This window comes from Cyprinus carpio, chromosome B3 (genome assembly GCF_018340385.1).
Source record: "Cyprinus carpio isolate SPL01 chromosome B3, ASM1834038v1, whole genome shotgun sequence".
In the NCBI taxonomy this organism is placed as follows: Eukaryota; Metazoa; Chordata; class Actinopteri; order Cypriniformes; family Cyprinidae; genus Cyprinus; species Cyprinus carpio.
This window is the reverse complement of record NC_056599.1, coordinates 44,305,232-44,321,565: the sequence shown is the minus strand read 5'-3', so window position 1 is coordinate 44,321,565 and position 16,334 is coordinate 44,305,232. Positions and strand designations below refer to the sequence as shown.

Here is a 16,334-nt window from a genome sequence, read left to right as displayed (position 1 = left end):
TGTAATTAACAACAACAACAACAAAAAAAAACTGTTTTACTATGTTTAATTTTCAGCAGGCATTACTCCAGTCTTCTGTGTCATACAATCCAAAATAAATTATTCAAATATTTTGTTTTGGTGCTCAATAAACATTTTTTTTATCATCTCAAAAACAGTTGTGCTGCTTCCATTTTTGGAAACAGTAATATTTTTTTCAGGTTATTTTGAATAGAGTTTTTTAAAAGAGCAGCATTTTTTTTATCAGTTTAATGCACCCTTGCTGAATACAAGTAATATCTTAAAGAAAAAAAAAATACTTTCTGACCCCAAACTATTGAACACTAGAATGTTTTGAATAGATTTATAAAACAGAACAATGACTAATTATAACTACATCAGAACATTAAGTAGATATTATAGATAATTATAGATAAATCAATCCCCTAAGAGGCACCAGTAGAGCTCTGCCTGATCTCTGATCTTCTGGTTCTTCTGCTCCTTCCACTGTCCAAGTCTCTTACGTTACGGAGCAACTTTAATAGAAGTCTCCATTTTAGATGCTGTGGCCTAGCTGCTTTTCGTTCCAGCATCTACCTGAGAATGAAAACAACAATTAAAATGTAAAAAATAATATATATATATACACACACACACACACACACACACACACACACACACACATATATATATATATATATATATATATATATATATATATATATATATATATATATATATATATATATAAAACCTAAACAAAATCAAAGTTTCCACCTCAGGAAGTCTCCCAGGGCACTTATATTTTTGGTGCATCTTTTTTTAATGTTAAAAATAAATGTATTCTTTATTGATGGCAGAGATACACAGAGAGTGAATGAACTGCATGACTAAATGAGACAATGAGAGATCAGTGGTTGATTGAGATTAAGAGTGAGATTAAGGGAAAAACTGAATGAAAGACTAAAATATATGATCATGCCAATTTGGCTATAAATGCTCAAATGTCTGATTTCACATAGAACTACCGGTTTTCTCCAAATAAATTTATATTCAGCCTATTAAGATAATGCTGTAAATAAGATTCTGAAAAAGAAGCTTTAAATAAATATTTTAGCGTGCATGATCAAATCCAACCAGATTTCAGTTTCTCTTAATATAATCTGAGACCGACAGAGAAGCATCTTGGCGGCAGAGATTTAAAACTTTAACAAGACTCAAGTTGACACAGGCAGAGTGAAAGACTGGATTTCTTACAATCAGTTAGGGTACAAGTGATTTCAAACCATTTCAGCCGGTTAAATATATAGTGTGTATATTATTTATATCGTATAAGAAGCATTTGGTTGAGTTGAGCTGCAGTAAAGCGCTTCATGGGTACAGTGATTATCTCTTCAGCGCACAGCAGGACAAACAACAATGCATAATATTAATAACTATGACTGGGACTGTCATACACATAACATTATAATGAGAACACTATTATAATAAAACGCTGTGAATTTTTAGAGTTTAGTTGCTGTGTGAAGAACGCATTCACAAAAGGAGATCATTTTGAGCAGCCCAGACATTTTCATGCATTCGGGGCATTTTGTGCAGATAGCCTATACATAGAATATTAACGTTATGTTGTATAAATGATGAAGCGTATTCTATATGCGATAAATGATCTGTGGCCTAATGGTTAGAGAGTTGGACTTGTAACCCGAAGGTCGCAGGTTCGAGTCTCGGTGCTGGCAGGAGTTGTCGGTGGGAGGGAGTGAATGAACAGCGCTCTCTTTCACCCTCAGTTGCTATGGCTGTTTTTGTTTTGGGATAGGATATGGACCCCCAGTTGCTCCCCGGGCGCTGGATATAGCTGCCCACTGCTCCAGGTGTGTGTTCACTTCTCACTGCTGTGTGTGTGTGCACTTGGATGGGTTAAATGCAGAGCACCAATTCCGAGTATGGGTTACCATACTTAGCAAATGTCACGACTTTCTTTCACTTTTCATTCTACTGGTCATCAAAAATGCAGAACATTAGCAACTACTGTCATATACATAACGTTATAATGAGCACTATTATATAAAAAAATGTTCTTAGTTTCGCTGATGTTTAATGTTAACTATCTTTTAATCAGAACAATATTTTTGTATCCATGGCTGCATTTACACTGCAGGTCTTGATGCCCAAATCCGATTTTCTGACTATATCCGATTTTTTTGACGACCCGCTTAACTTACATCATCTTTTAAAAGTGACCCGTATCCGATTTTTGCATTTACACTATACACTGCTGAAACTTCCAAACGTAGACGTTCTGACCCGGAAAAGGAAGTAAAACAGCACGAAATACAATGGATGCAGATGCAAATAAAATTATACAGTGTTTTGCTTTCCACAATATTTTGAAAAGTCACACAAAAAAATCAGCAAAACATTGGTCTCGTACGGCGGAGAAAAAAAGCGCTTAAACCGTGCCTCCCCATATCTCGTGAAATGTCTTCAAACACGGATTTATTTCTGTAACAACCCTGCATTTTTGCCTGCACTGTCTCTTCGCCCCAAAGACTTAAAAGACGTGAAACCTCCGCATTGCTCCACTGTGTGTATCCTTCGTCTTCCATCGCGCCTATAATAAGTCATGTGATCTCAGTTGGTGGTGTCCACCTGAGTTGACGTCACTTTTTTTAAGACGTACGACTCGAATTTACTGGGGAATATCCGATTTTGTCTGCTTACATGGCACACGCAAATGCACGTATCCGATTCATATCCGATTTATTACCACATATGAATGAGGCCTGAATCCGATCTGAGAAAATCACGTTTTTTTCCTGCTTACACGTTCACCGGTCATATCCGATCTGTGCCACATGAGAGGAAAAAATCGGAATTGGGTCACTTGAACCATGCAGTGTAAATGGGGCCCATGAGGCGTCCGTTTCACACTTTACCTGTGCGTTAACGTCAGTAATTATGGCTGTCAAATGTCTGAATGTCTATTGTAACCCCGCCCCCAAACATATGATTTGACTATCAGTCGACTATCGGCAAGATTAGAAAATTCTTAGAAAATTCTTAGTCGGGGACACCCCTAAATATTACCACTTTTATAAACATATGTTAAGCTGTTCGCTGGGTTTGAGACTATGTCCCAAGAGGCTGTCTGAGTCACAGATAAAAATAGCTTATTATTGTAATACAGTAAGTAAGTAATACAGGTATAAGTAAATGATGATAGACCTTTCATTTTTGGAAAAATGAGCCCTTTAAGAAATAACTAATGACTTTAACTTGATGCATGAATATGCAGCTTTAAATAAATTGAAGTGTACTTACATGACAAAAGATGCAGTGACCTGTTCCTGGTGACTTTATCTGCATCTGACACAAACTAAATGGAGAAAAAGAGGGAAAATCAATGAATTTCAGTGAAATATTGCATATATCAATACAAATTAAAATTTTATTTTATTTTGACACCTTTGAGAAGAGACGCAGGATGACTGCTAGGTTGATCACTTACAACAGTGGTGTCCTGGAGGACCAGCATCCTGCAGAGTTTATCTCCAGCCTGTCCACACACCTGTCTGAAGTGTGTGGTGATCCTGAAGACCTTGACATTTACATTTTACATTTAATCATTTAGCAGACGCTTTTATCCAAAGCGACTTACAAATGAGAACAGTAGAAACAATCAGATCAACGAGAACAACAACGGTATACAAGTGCTATGACAAGTCTCAGTTAGTGTAGTACAGAACACGTAGCCATGTTTTTTTTTTTTTTTTTTTTTTGGGAATATGATAGAAAAGAAAAGAAAAAAGGTAAGTACTAGTATTAGTTGGTTAAGTGCAGGCGAAAAAGATGAGTCTTTAGATGTTTTTTGAAAATGAGTAAAGACTCAGCTGTTCGAATTGAGATCGGGAGTTCATTCCACCAGCTGGGAGCAGTCCAGGAAAAAGTCCGTGAGAGTGATTTTGAACCTCTTTGGGATGGCAACACAAGGCGTCGTTCACTTGCAGAGCGCAAACTTCTGGAGGGTGCATAAGATTGAACTAGTGAGTTTAGGTAAGTTGGCGCCGTGCCAGTGGTCGTTTTGTAGGCAAGCATCAGTACCTTGAATTTGATGCGAGCGGCTACTGGTAGCCAGTGTAACCTGATGAGGAGAGGAGTAACATGGGCTGTTTTTTGGCTCATTGAAGACAACCCTCGCTGCTGCATTCTGGATCAGTTGTAGAGGCTTGATAGTACATGCAGGAAGGCCCGCCAGGAGAGCATTGCAATAGTCCAGTCTGGGAGAGAACAAGAGCTTGGACAAGAAGTTGGGTGGATTGCTCTGACAGGAAGGGTCTAATCTTCCTAATGTTGAATAAGGCAAATCTACAGGAGCGGGGTCGTTGTAGCAATATGGTCTGTGAAGCTTAACTGATGATCCATCACAACTCCTAGGTTTCTGGCTGGCCTGGAAGGAGTTATGGTTGACGAACCCAGCTGTACAGAGAAGTTGTGATAAAACGATGGGTTAGCTGGAACCACCAGCAGTTCGGTCTTAGTAAGGTTGAGCCTGAAGGTGATGGTCATTCATCCAGCTTGAAATGTCACTCAGACAGGCTGAAATGCGAGCAACTACCGTCGGGGTCATCTGGTTGGAATGAGAAGTAGAGTTGAGTGTCATCAGCGTAGCAGTGATAGGAAAAGCCATGCTTCTGAATGACAGATCCTAATGACGTCATGTAGATGGAGAAGAGAAGCGGTCCAAGTACTGAGCCTTGAGGAACCCCAGTAGCAAGTTGTTGTGACTTAGAAACTTCACCCCTCCAAGACACCATGAAGGATCTATCAGACAGGTAGGAGTTAAGCCACTGGAGTGCGGTTCCAGAGATGCCCATCTTTCTGAGGGTGGACAGGAGAATCTGGTGATTAACAGTGTCAAAAGCAGCAGACAGGTCCAGCAAAATGAGTACTGAGGATTTTGAAGCTGCTCTTGCCAGTCGCAGGGCTTCAGTAACCGAGAGCAGGGCAGTCTCAGTTGAGTGGCCACTTTTGAAGCCAGATTGATTGCTGTCCAGGAGGTTGTTCTGTACAAGAAAAATATAGAGAGCTGGTTGAACACAGCTCGTTTCGAGGGTCTTTGCAATGAATGGAAGAAGGGATACCGGTCTGTAGTTTTCTAGAAGTGCTGGATTTAGAGATGGTTTCTTCAGCAGTGGGCTTACCCGAGCCTGCTTAAATGCTGAGGGAAATGTTCCAGAGTGAAGAGAGGAGTTGATAATGTGAGTAAGTGAAGGTATGACTGAAGAAGAAATCGCTTGAAGGAGGTGAGTGGGGATCGGATCCAGAGGGCAAGTAGTAGGATGACTGGACAGGATAAGTTTGGAAACGTCCGTCTCTGAGAGTGGAGAGAAGTAGGAGAACGAGTGAGCATTAGTCGTTGTGAAGTTATCCTCAGTCTGCGGCGTGGAGAATTGGTCACTGATGGGGTTCTTGTCTTATTTGTGAAGAAAACTGCAAAGTCATCAGCTGTAAGAGTCGATTGAGGAGGAGGTGGAGGCGGATTAAGAAGAGAAGAAAGAAGGTTTTGAAGAGTGTCCGAGCGTCACAACAGTTGTTAATCTTGTCGTGGTAATATGATGTTTTAGCAGTGAAGACGTTTGCAGAGAAGGTGGAGAGGAGAGAGACTGATACACACTGAGGTCGGTAGAGTTTCTTGATTTAAGCCATTTCCTCTCTGCAGCCCTGAGTTTAGAGCGATGTTCACGGAGTACATCGGACAGCCAGGGGGCAGATGGGGTGGTGCGTGCTGGTCTAGACGACAGTGGGCAAAAGTTGTCCAAGCAGGAGGTCAGAGTGGAACAAAAAGGTGTCCGTAGCACTGTTCGTGTCCAGAGCTGAAAACTGCGAGAGTGAAGGAAGTGAGGATGCAACCACAGAGGATAGGCGAGATGGAGAGAGTGAGCGTAGGTTCCGTCGAAAGGTGACCCGCGTTGGAGCGTGTGCCGCTTCAGGAGTAAGTGTTAGATTAGCAGTAATGAGGAAGTGGTCTGAGGTGTGCAGTGGAGTAACTAAAGTGTTGTCCACTGAGCAACAGCGCATGTAGATGAGGTCCAGTTGGTTGCCCGATTTGTGAGTGGCTGTAGTAGAGACTCGCTTGAGATCAAATGAGGCGAGCAGAGTGTTGAAGTCAGCAGCCTGGGGTTTATCTAGGTGGATGTTGAAGTCACCAAGCAGTACCAGAGGAGTACCATCTTCAGGATAATTTGATAGCAGCACGTCCAACTCCTCCAAGAAGTTTCCCAATTGACCTGGGGGACGATAAATGACCACAAAGTGGATTTGAACAGGGTGGGTTACAGTAACAGCATGTGATTCAAATGAACCGTGACCTGTAGGTGGTGGTTGAAGATCAAATTTCCAATCTTTCGATATAAGGAGACCAGTACCTCCACCACCTCCCAGTCGTACGAGGGGTGTGGGAACAAGTGAAATGAGTGGAGAGGGCTGCGGGAGTGGCAGTGTCCTCAGGTTTGATCCAGGTCTCAGTCAGTGCCATGAGGCTGAGACCAGAATGAGTAGCAATAGAAGAAATGAAGTCTGCTTTGTTAACAGCGGACTGGCAGTTCCAGAGACCAAGTGGAATAGAGAGCGTCGGAGTAGAGGTCAGAGGGACAGGCCTTAGATTTGTCAGGCAGGCCTTCCTTCGACGTACATAGCGTGCTCTCCGAGTGTTAGTAGTGATAGTAGAGATCTGAAAGCACATAGTGACTACAAGTGACCAAAATGAGTATTTGCGGGAAGAGCTGTACAAAAATTGAAGGGGAGAAAAGAAATACTCAAGTGCCCTGTCGGTGTCCTTGCTCGGTGGAGTCGCGCAGGTAGAGTCGATGGTCTTTACACTCGTTGGTCTTCACACCAGGAGGCTTCACACGAGGGCTGCCGCGACCGCTGCCGCGGTGACACCTACCACTTATATATTTGCCTGATTACCTGTGATTGAAGTCAGCTTGTCACGCCTCTCTATTTAACAGACCGAAACTGTCCAGTCCCGCGATAGGCAAACGCAAAACCAAACGCCACAATTCACACGTAAGACACACAGTGATTAAAGCAAAGTTTCCCTAGCAACGATAATCACGCAGTACTCTAATGAGAAAACGAGGCAAAAACACTTACAAACTGCTGTCCTTCTCTGTCGCTCGACTGTTTCTTCTGACAGGCGTTTACAAAACAGCTCTTTAAGTACTTTTTACCGGCTTACTGGCTATTGTCACGCCTCTCTATTTAACAGACCGAAACTGTCCAGTCCCGCGATAGGCAAACGCAAAACCAAACGCCACAATTCACACCGTAAGACACACAGTGATTAAAGCAAAGTTTCCCTAGCAACGATAATCACGCAGTACTCTAATGAGAAAACGATTCGTTACCTTTAGAGAACTTTTAGGGAACGTTGCACAAGGTCGCGAGAACGTCCCCTGGTGTTTACAAAACAGCTCTTTAAGTACTTTTTACCGGCTTACTGGCTATTGTCACGCCTCTCTATTTAACAGACCAAAACTGTCCAGTCCCGCGATAGGCAAACGCAAAACCAAACGCCACAATCCACACGTAAGACACACAGTGATTAAAGCAAAGTTTCCCTAGCAACGATAATCACGCAGTACTCTAATGAGAAAACGAGGCAAAAACACTTACAAACTGCTGTCCTTCTCTGTCGCTCGACTGTTTCTTCTTGATCAGCTGCTTCAGCACTACAGGATTGGGTCTGGAGCTTTACTCTGCAATCAGGACTAGATCGCAATCAATACCCAAAAGAGAAAAGACAAACATTATGTTAATGGTTTAAAACTAAAGTTGAAAAAAATGATTTAATATATGGTATATGGTTTAATATCTAAGAATGGAAAAGGGAGAAAAAAGAAAAAAATATCAGTTAAATATTACATAGGTTGTATGAATGAACGTACAAATGAACTATAGAGTCAAGAGAAATCATAATTCCATGAAGTTACCTTAATATTTTCTGGGCTATATTTTTACATTCACTATATATTTTCATAATTGATTGTTAAACTATTGATGGCTGACTACATCTGACAGTGTCATCATCTTTATGGGTACATACCATAGACTGTATAATCCAGCAGGCTACGAACGACTCTCTCTCTCTCTGTCTCTCTGTGTGTGTTAGTGCAGATGATGTTTGATCACAGTCCGGTCAGTCTGATGAGTCAGTCATGTGTTTTTCTGCTCGTTTTGTTCTTGTTCCTCCGGTATTTTGCCCTCATCGAGACCCTATGAATAAAAGACGATGCAGAGAACTCTCTCTGTGTGTCTCTCTCTCTCTCTCTCTCTCTCTCTCTCGGTGCTCGCGCCAGCTCGTGTGTGAGACGCGAAACTCTTCCTACAAAGATATTTATAATCAATTCTTTTTAAGTAACGTTAACATTAACATGACAGTAAAATGACTGTATCTTTGTAATAATCTTTAAGCGAATGTACGTTATATTGTTTGCGAAGCGGTCGTAACGTTATGTTACCTGTCAGCGCGGAGTTTACAGAAGTCTATCAGTTATGAACAGCCATACATTAATGATAACGAGATTTAATAAGCGTGTGTAGCCGAGGTATTGTATTATGCTATATAAATCCTCGTTTATGTTGCTATTTAGGACTTTATAACAGAGACATTATAAGGACTTAACTCCATTAGACTATGTAGGCCTAACGTTACTGCTCGATGTTGAGTATTAAAAAACAACAAGACAGAAAAGGAAAATAAACCTAATTAACACCAAAATGGACGTTAAAACAAATTAATTTAATGAATTCATGTGCAATTTAAAAGGATATATTAGCAGAGATTATACGTTACCTCAGAAAATGATCTGAAGGGGCTAACGTTAGTCGGCCGTTATAACCGTTGGTCATTTAAAAACGCCACAAGCAACACTGATAATCAAAATAAAATGTGTAATTTAATTCCTATTAATTAATAATTCACAACTATTTTGACGAATTTTACAAAATTGTAATGGAAAATTCAGAAATTAACTGAGAAATTTAAAAACCTTACCTGGTTGTGCGGAGCTGGATGGTATCAGTTGAAGCCGGAATGACAGCTCATTAACTATGCAGAGTTCCAGCAGTCCCAGCTCTCATTGGCTAGAATTAATCACGTGCTGAAGAGCTGACGCTCCATTTAATGTATTATATTATTAAATATTACTTTTTCCTTTCAGAAATATTTAATAAATTATTACATCACTGTCCAATACCAGCAATAACAATGAATAAATTAACAAATCAGTAAATAATCTGTTTATTCACATGGTTTTATTTTGTCAAATAAATTAATGCTATTTAATAATAGCCTTCAGGGTATTACAACAAAAACAATGTATACTATTATAATTTATGCATATTACATAATTTAAATGCAGTGGCAAATAACCAATTAATTAATTATGTGTGTGTGTGTGTGTGTGTGTGTGTGTGTGTGTATAAAGGCCTATATTAGTGTTTTTAAATGATCAATCACGATTAATCGTATCCAAAATAATAGTTTTTTTTTTTTTTTTTACATAATATATGTGTGTGTTCTGTGTATATTTATTATGTATATATGTTTATCAGTTTGCACTGGCTACAAATATCTGCTCACATAAAATTCAAGGCATTGATGTTTGCCTACAAAACCACCACTGGCTCTGCACCCCTTTACCTAAATTAATTACTTTAGACTTATGTGCCTCTAGAAGCTTGCATTCTGCAAGTGAACGTCGCTTGATTGTGCCATCCCAAAGAGGCACAAAATCACTTTCACAGACTTTTAAATTAAATGTTTCCTGCTGGTGGAATGACCTGCCCAACTAATCTTTAATCTTCAAGAATCGGCTAAAAACACATCTCTTCCATCTTTATTTGACCCTCTAACTCTAGCACTCTCTATTCTAATTATATTCTTTAAAAAAAACTTGCCCCATTTAGACTTGCACTCTATTCATTTACTAACTTGTTTTCTCAAAATAAATAAATAAATAACACTAACTGCTCTTTTCTTTTTGTATTCTGTCTATTTTCTTTTTATTTATTATACAATTAACAAAAGCAAAAAGGCCTCTAACACTAGCTTGCTCTATTCTTTTTCTATTCTACCTGTTTTCTTTTTATTATATAATAAAAAAAAATACTTGCTACATGTACTACGTTAAGGTAACTGAGACTTGTTATAGCACCTTGCATATCATTGCCCTTTTGTTGATTTTGATTGATTCCATTGTCCTCATTTGTGAGTCACTTTGAATAAAGCATCTGCTAAATGACCAAATGTAAATGTATATAATTCAAACACATGCATGTATATATGTAATAAAAATATGTTATGTTTATATATATGAAATATATTTATATATAAAATATAAGAATATAAATATATTAATGTATATACATGTAAATATTTTTAATATGTACAGTAAATCAGTGAATCTGAACTGAAACTTGTCTGTGGTAACAGGGACTTTTAAAAGCTATCTGAAATGCTAAGCAAAACATGTTGTAAATTAGATTATTATTTTTTATTATTATTATTATTTTTTTTTTGTAATTCCACATCAGTTATTTTGATATCGTCTTTTGATTCTTAATTATTAGATTATTACGTAACACTTTTAGACAATTCAGGCATATTTTAAATACATTTTTTAGAGATTATTATAATAATATTACAGACAGTAAATCTGATATTACTCTATTAATTAGTATAATTAATTATCTTTTATATATTACCCAACACTTCAAGTAATTTTCAGGTTATCGGGCCAAATCTTTTGTAATACTTGCATGTTATATCTTCATTTATGTTGATTACATTGCTAACTTTTTCTTTAATATATTTCTTCATTCATTTTGACATAAACTGGGTGAATGATTTAAAGAGATGGAACAATGTCTTATTTCTTGTTTGTATGTATAAATTAAGCAAAAAAAAAAAAAAAAAAAAAAAAAAAAAACCTGTCTGAGTGAATGCATGTGAAAAGACCGGCGGAAGATCGGCGTAATGCACAGTATATGCGCACGCAGCAAAACCAGCGAGGCAGCTTGATTGACCGTGCATTTTGAATTGGTGGCTGGGCTTGACCACAGTGTTTTAAAGGGGTCATATGACGTGATTTAAATTTTTCCTTTCTCTTTGGAGTGTTACAAGCTCTTGGTGCATAAAGAAGATCTGTAAAGCTGCAAAGACTAAATGTCTCAAATCCAAAGAGATATTCTTTATTAAAGTTAATAGTCAACCAACTCCTACCTCAAACAGCTCTTTCTAAAAACAGCCCCACATGTCTACTTCTGTGGGAAGATTTGCGTAATGCCTCGCAAATGTTCATGTAAAGAACATTCTCACCGTTTCCGCCCGTTGTCATGTCCTGGACATGCTGTGTGTTTTCGTTGTGAAAGTTAGTGAAGCTACTTTGTTTGGCCTTCCAAAAGAGGACACAACTAGAAATCAGTGGTTAAGTTGTATTTATAACACTGTTCTGGAACAGGTCTGCTCAAATATTCAGATGTGCTGCGCATTTTGCGGAGGACAAAGACTTTTTCCTGTGAGAGAAGCCTACAATGCCGGTGTCTGTTTCTATAAAGTGGGACAATTCCAACTTTGCAAGGACAGTCTGGTGCTCCTGACTCACAGTTTGTAAGTACGTTTTTGTATTTAAGGATTTTGATATTTAAAGAATTTGCCACTGATGATTCAAACACGAGTTTTGAGCAGTAGAGTAGTGCTTGTTTGTTGTTTCTCCAATCACAAATGCATTTATTGTGCGCGATACGCAATCCGTAAAAAACAGTATAAGTCATTATTATCAGTAATTATGTCCCCACTGGAAGCAACAAATGCCTCGTTTGTAATGGGTTTTATTGGTTTTGTCTCATCGTGGCGGGATACATGGCATCATAGTGTTAAGGGGCGTAACATTTCCATCACATGCTTGAGGCATTCGGCCAATCACAACGCACTGGATACCTGGCCAATCACAGCACACCTCGCTTTTCAGAACGTTGAGCTTTAGAAAAATTGACACGTTTCAGAAAGGCGGGGCATAGAAGAGAAACAAAAATGTACATTTATGTGACATTATGTGAAAAATAATATTTTTTTTACCTTAAACCACATAAACACATTGCCTAAAAAGACATTATTTTGTGGTATTTAGTTTAATGCAATGTCTACTAGTGACCCCTTTTAATAGAGAAGGTAAGCAAATATATAGTATTTACTTGTGCAAGTAATAGTTATAGTGATTGTCAGGTGATTTAAATAGATATAAATGAAGTTACACTAAGAATTTCCTGAATTTTCCTGTATTATATCCTATTTACTATAAAATAAAGGTATTGTTAATTGATGCGGTATGTAAGTGTTATAAGTTAACGCATGGTGTGGTGACAACATCTATCACATTATTGATTACATTGTATAAATTATTGTTTTTATAGCCGATTGGAGATGTGTTACTCTAAACACTTAAAAGTTATGAACTGTTGGTCGTCAATCAGTTTAGCTTTTTATTAGTACTGGTTAGAATATAAAATGACATTGCTCTAAACACTTAAAATTGTTTATTGTTGAGTTTTCTATAAATGGCCCTCCTTTTAGGAAATTGAAACATCCTTGTAAATAAAAACCTGGAATGCCTCTTTAGACACTCTTTACCACTTCTTCTAGTGACACCCTATCAGATAGGTAGACATTTGCTGAATATTACTTCTCCAAGTGGTTGCAAAGAAGTATGTTGGATAAACAGCTACAATTTGTTGCTATCACATGAAAGGGTGATATATTTTTATTATTTATTTAAAGGATAATTGTGTTTATGATTGCGTGTGATGTCATACGCTATACAGTAGGCCTATACAGTACAAATGGAAATGCTATTTTTCAATTAGGATAACTTTAGAATTAATGGACGTGCTTTTGGTGCTTGACACTTCATTGGTCCGTTTTGTTGTGTTAAGAATGATATTCAAGGGTAAGAGTACGCTGTAAGTTATTTAAATATAAATTGTTTCATCTAGGTATTAACAACATTACCTCCATTAAAGAAAGACGACTTTCCTTATTGATTACGGCTTCCCTCAGGTAAATGCACGATTTTCTTGCATGGCTGGATGTTGGAATCACGTGTTTGCATTCTCCCAAACTGATTAACGTTAGCTGAAGTCGAAACGCGGACCTTAAAAAAACCTGACTCGGTTAGCGCGATTCCAGCTCGGTGTGAACACCTGTCAAAACAAGAAAAACTGATTCTCAGCTTAGAGTTTGGTATTCGTATGGTCTAGGTGGTCATACGGCATATGCCTTAAATACGGGACAAACTGCGTTCCATACAGCTTTCATAATGCTTCTTAAATACAGCACGATTCCATATTATACGGAACGGTTGGCAACCCTAATTAACAGTACAGTGCATACTTTTAGGTTAAATTAATTAGCTTTTTTTAATTCATCCATTAACAAATTGCCAACAAAACATTTACAAAGCTATAAAAAAATCATCTACACAAAATATGTGATTAAAATCCCAAACTTTCATAAATAAGAGCTCAAACCTATAGCTAGCTTACCTCCTATAGTTAGCCTCACGGTTGTGATGCTAACGGACTTATTCCCATGACACTGAACCATTTCAGTAAAAGTAAATATTCAACAGAAGCGTGTCAATACATGTAAGAAAGTGTCAGGAAAAGTTGTATGTATTAATTGTGTAATTTTAGGGACTAAACTTACCTGAAAGCAGTAAAAACAACAGTGAGAGACGGAGAGATTTGCTACTTGTCAGCTGAGTTGCCGCCCCGTTTCCATGGTAACTCCCTCTTCAGTTTAAATGCGCCTCGAATGTTCAACGCGTGCGCCCATCAAACACATTACACAGCGTTTACATAGTACATAAAATTATAAACTTGTCCTGACACTTGATAACATATTAAGTTGATAGTAGGCCTAAATAGAATTAGAATATAGGATCTATAATAAATATAATATAATATAATATAATATAATATAATATAATATAATATAATATAATATAATATAACAATAGATATAATATAATATAATATAATATAATATAATATAATATAATATAATATAATATAATATAACAATAGAACATTTGATGCATGAATATAATGTAACACACACTCGCAACATATGTATTTTTTTTATTGTTTTTTTTAAAATTTTTTTTAATTTTTTTTAAGTGTTTTTCAGATATGTGTGTATATTTTATTTTTGTGTATGTGTGGCGTGTCCGTTTTTATTTCGGCACCCATGTTAACAGGTTAGAGCTTGCAGACTGTCTTGCAAATTTACAAATTTGTGTAGCTTTAAAGAGCTTATTTATGTCACATGTACTACTTTGATGATGTTTTTGTTACCTTTTTGGACATGGACAGTATACCGTACACAGCTTCAATGGAGGGACTGAGAGCTCTCGGACTAAATCTAAAATATCTTAAAATGTGTTCCGAAGATGAACCGAGGTCTTACGGGTTTGGAACGACATAAGGGTGAGTTATTAATGACATAATTTTGATTATTGGATGAACTAACCCTTTAACATTACCATTCATAGGTTTCATGGTTTCTTGGTTTTGTTCATATTTCATGGTTTACACAACTAAGTGTGTTTTTTTTTCTTCTTGTTTCTAAAACCAAGCTTTGTTCCATAATGTTTTTACATTTTATTTTCTTATTTTTTTTTTGTATAAAAAAATTAATAATTGTAAATGTTTACCTATTTAGGTAATATGTTTATGTTGACTTGAAAATAAACACTAATTTTCAGCAGTTATGGTTTCCTGGTTTGATTTCTCTTTGAATTGCATGGTTGCTGTTGGGCGCAGATATTGAATATGGGCCAAATTAGTTGTTTTAATATAATCTGGCAGAGTTATGGTCTGTGCTCGGGAGACATCTGGCTTTTCCATGGTGACATTATGGCATTAATATGGGCCAATTTCAGGTCTTCTGGCTCTCGTCTGGTAAGGCATTGGCATTTTTCTGGCAGCTTTCTGGTGTGCTTTTGGCAAAACTCTTTGGGCCAGTTTTGGCCCTGCATTCCTGGCGGTATGATTCCCAAAACTAAGAACAGTGTTTGGGCCATAAAAGGCCCAGAACAATTTTGCTATCTGGGTCTGAGTGACGGTCCAACATCAGGTAGGCTAAATAAGCTCTTTAAAGCTACACAAATTTGTAAATGTTATTGAAATAAACAGACAGCCCACTTACCCATTTTTCAGATTTTGGAAGGTGTAGGTGTGTGAAAAAAGTTGAAATTGTTGTCGTGAAGACAAGAGCCTGGTCTGTCGGCGGCCTCCCTCTATGTCACCTGCAGCAGCGCGCCAGCGCCGCGTCAGGCACGGTTCTGGTGTGTAAAGACACAGAAAACGCGACGCAGCCGCCACGCAACTGACACGCAACAGAAACGCCACGCAGCCAGTGTGTCACCGGCCTAAGGGTCCGCCCGCCGGCCCAAAAAGTGGAATCCAGCAGCCTGGTCGAAGGTTTAATGCGTATTTGGTCTTTCACTTGCACTTCTGAATTTCAGGATTTTGTATCAATTTTAGTCTGACTCCAATTGCATGTGATCATTAAATTTAGGCAATGTTTCTAATAAAAACTGATCGCAAATATCAATTGTTTATTAATTTAGATATTTGATTATCGTAATTTTGATTATATTTGATTTAGACAGGAGATGAAGAGACCACAGAACAGGGAGAGTTAGGTTCAAGTGAGAAACAGGTAATGGGAATATGACAGAATGTTTTGTGTAGGATAACAGAATACGTTGGTACTGTGTCGAGCTAATTAAGTAGTTGTTGTTATGATTATATATATTTAAATGTAAAAATAGTTTATCGCTGAAGCTTTATAATGATAAGCTACATAGGGCCCTTTGAAATTCTTTTTTTAATTCCAATTTTGGCAGATTCTGTGATATTCTACATTTAACAGCTGATTCCATTTTTATTATTTCCACCTTACTGCATTGCGTTTACTGTATATATATATATATATATATATGTATATATATATATATATATATATATATATATATATATGTATATACTTTATATTTATTTTCATCAATATTTAATAAATTACAAAACAAATGTTTAAAATAAACATGCTTATACTTTAGATGGCAGTTTCTTGAATCTGCAAACATATTACAGTATTTTTCACAAAGTAATTGTTTAAAAAGAAAGTAAATGCTGTAACAGGGCACTCAGTAATCTGGTAATTTTGTGCGCACTAGTAATCATATTATTTCAAATAAAGACAAAGTATTGCTAATTTTACATAC

At 37.3% G+C, this 16,334-nt stretch overlaps 1 long non-coding RNA gene across 1 annotated transcript; it reads right to left on the bottom strand.

Annotated features, from left to right (window-relative positions):
* Positions 1-241: 241 nt before the first annotated feature.
* On the bottom strand, positions 242-3,585 carry LOC122136907. The gene is made up of 3 exons (XR_006154393.1): positions 3,491-3,585; positions 3,304-3,358; positions 242-576 (listed from the first exon to the last, which is right to left on the bottom strand). It is a non-coding gene; the product is annotated as an uncharacterized LOC122136907 (long non-coding RNA).
* Positions 3,586-16,334: the final 12,749 nt, after the last annotated feature.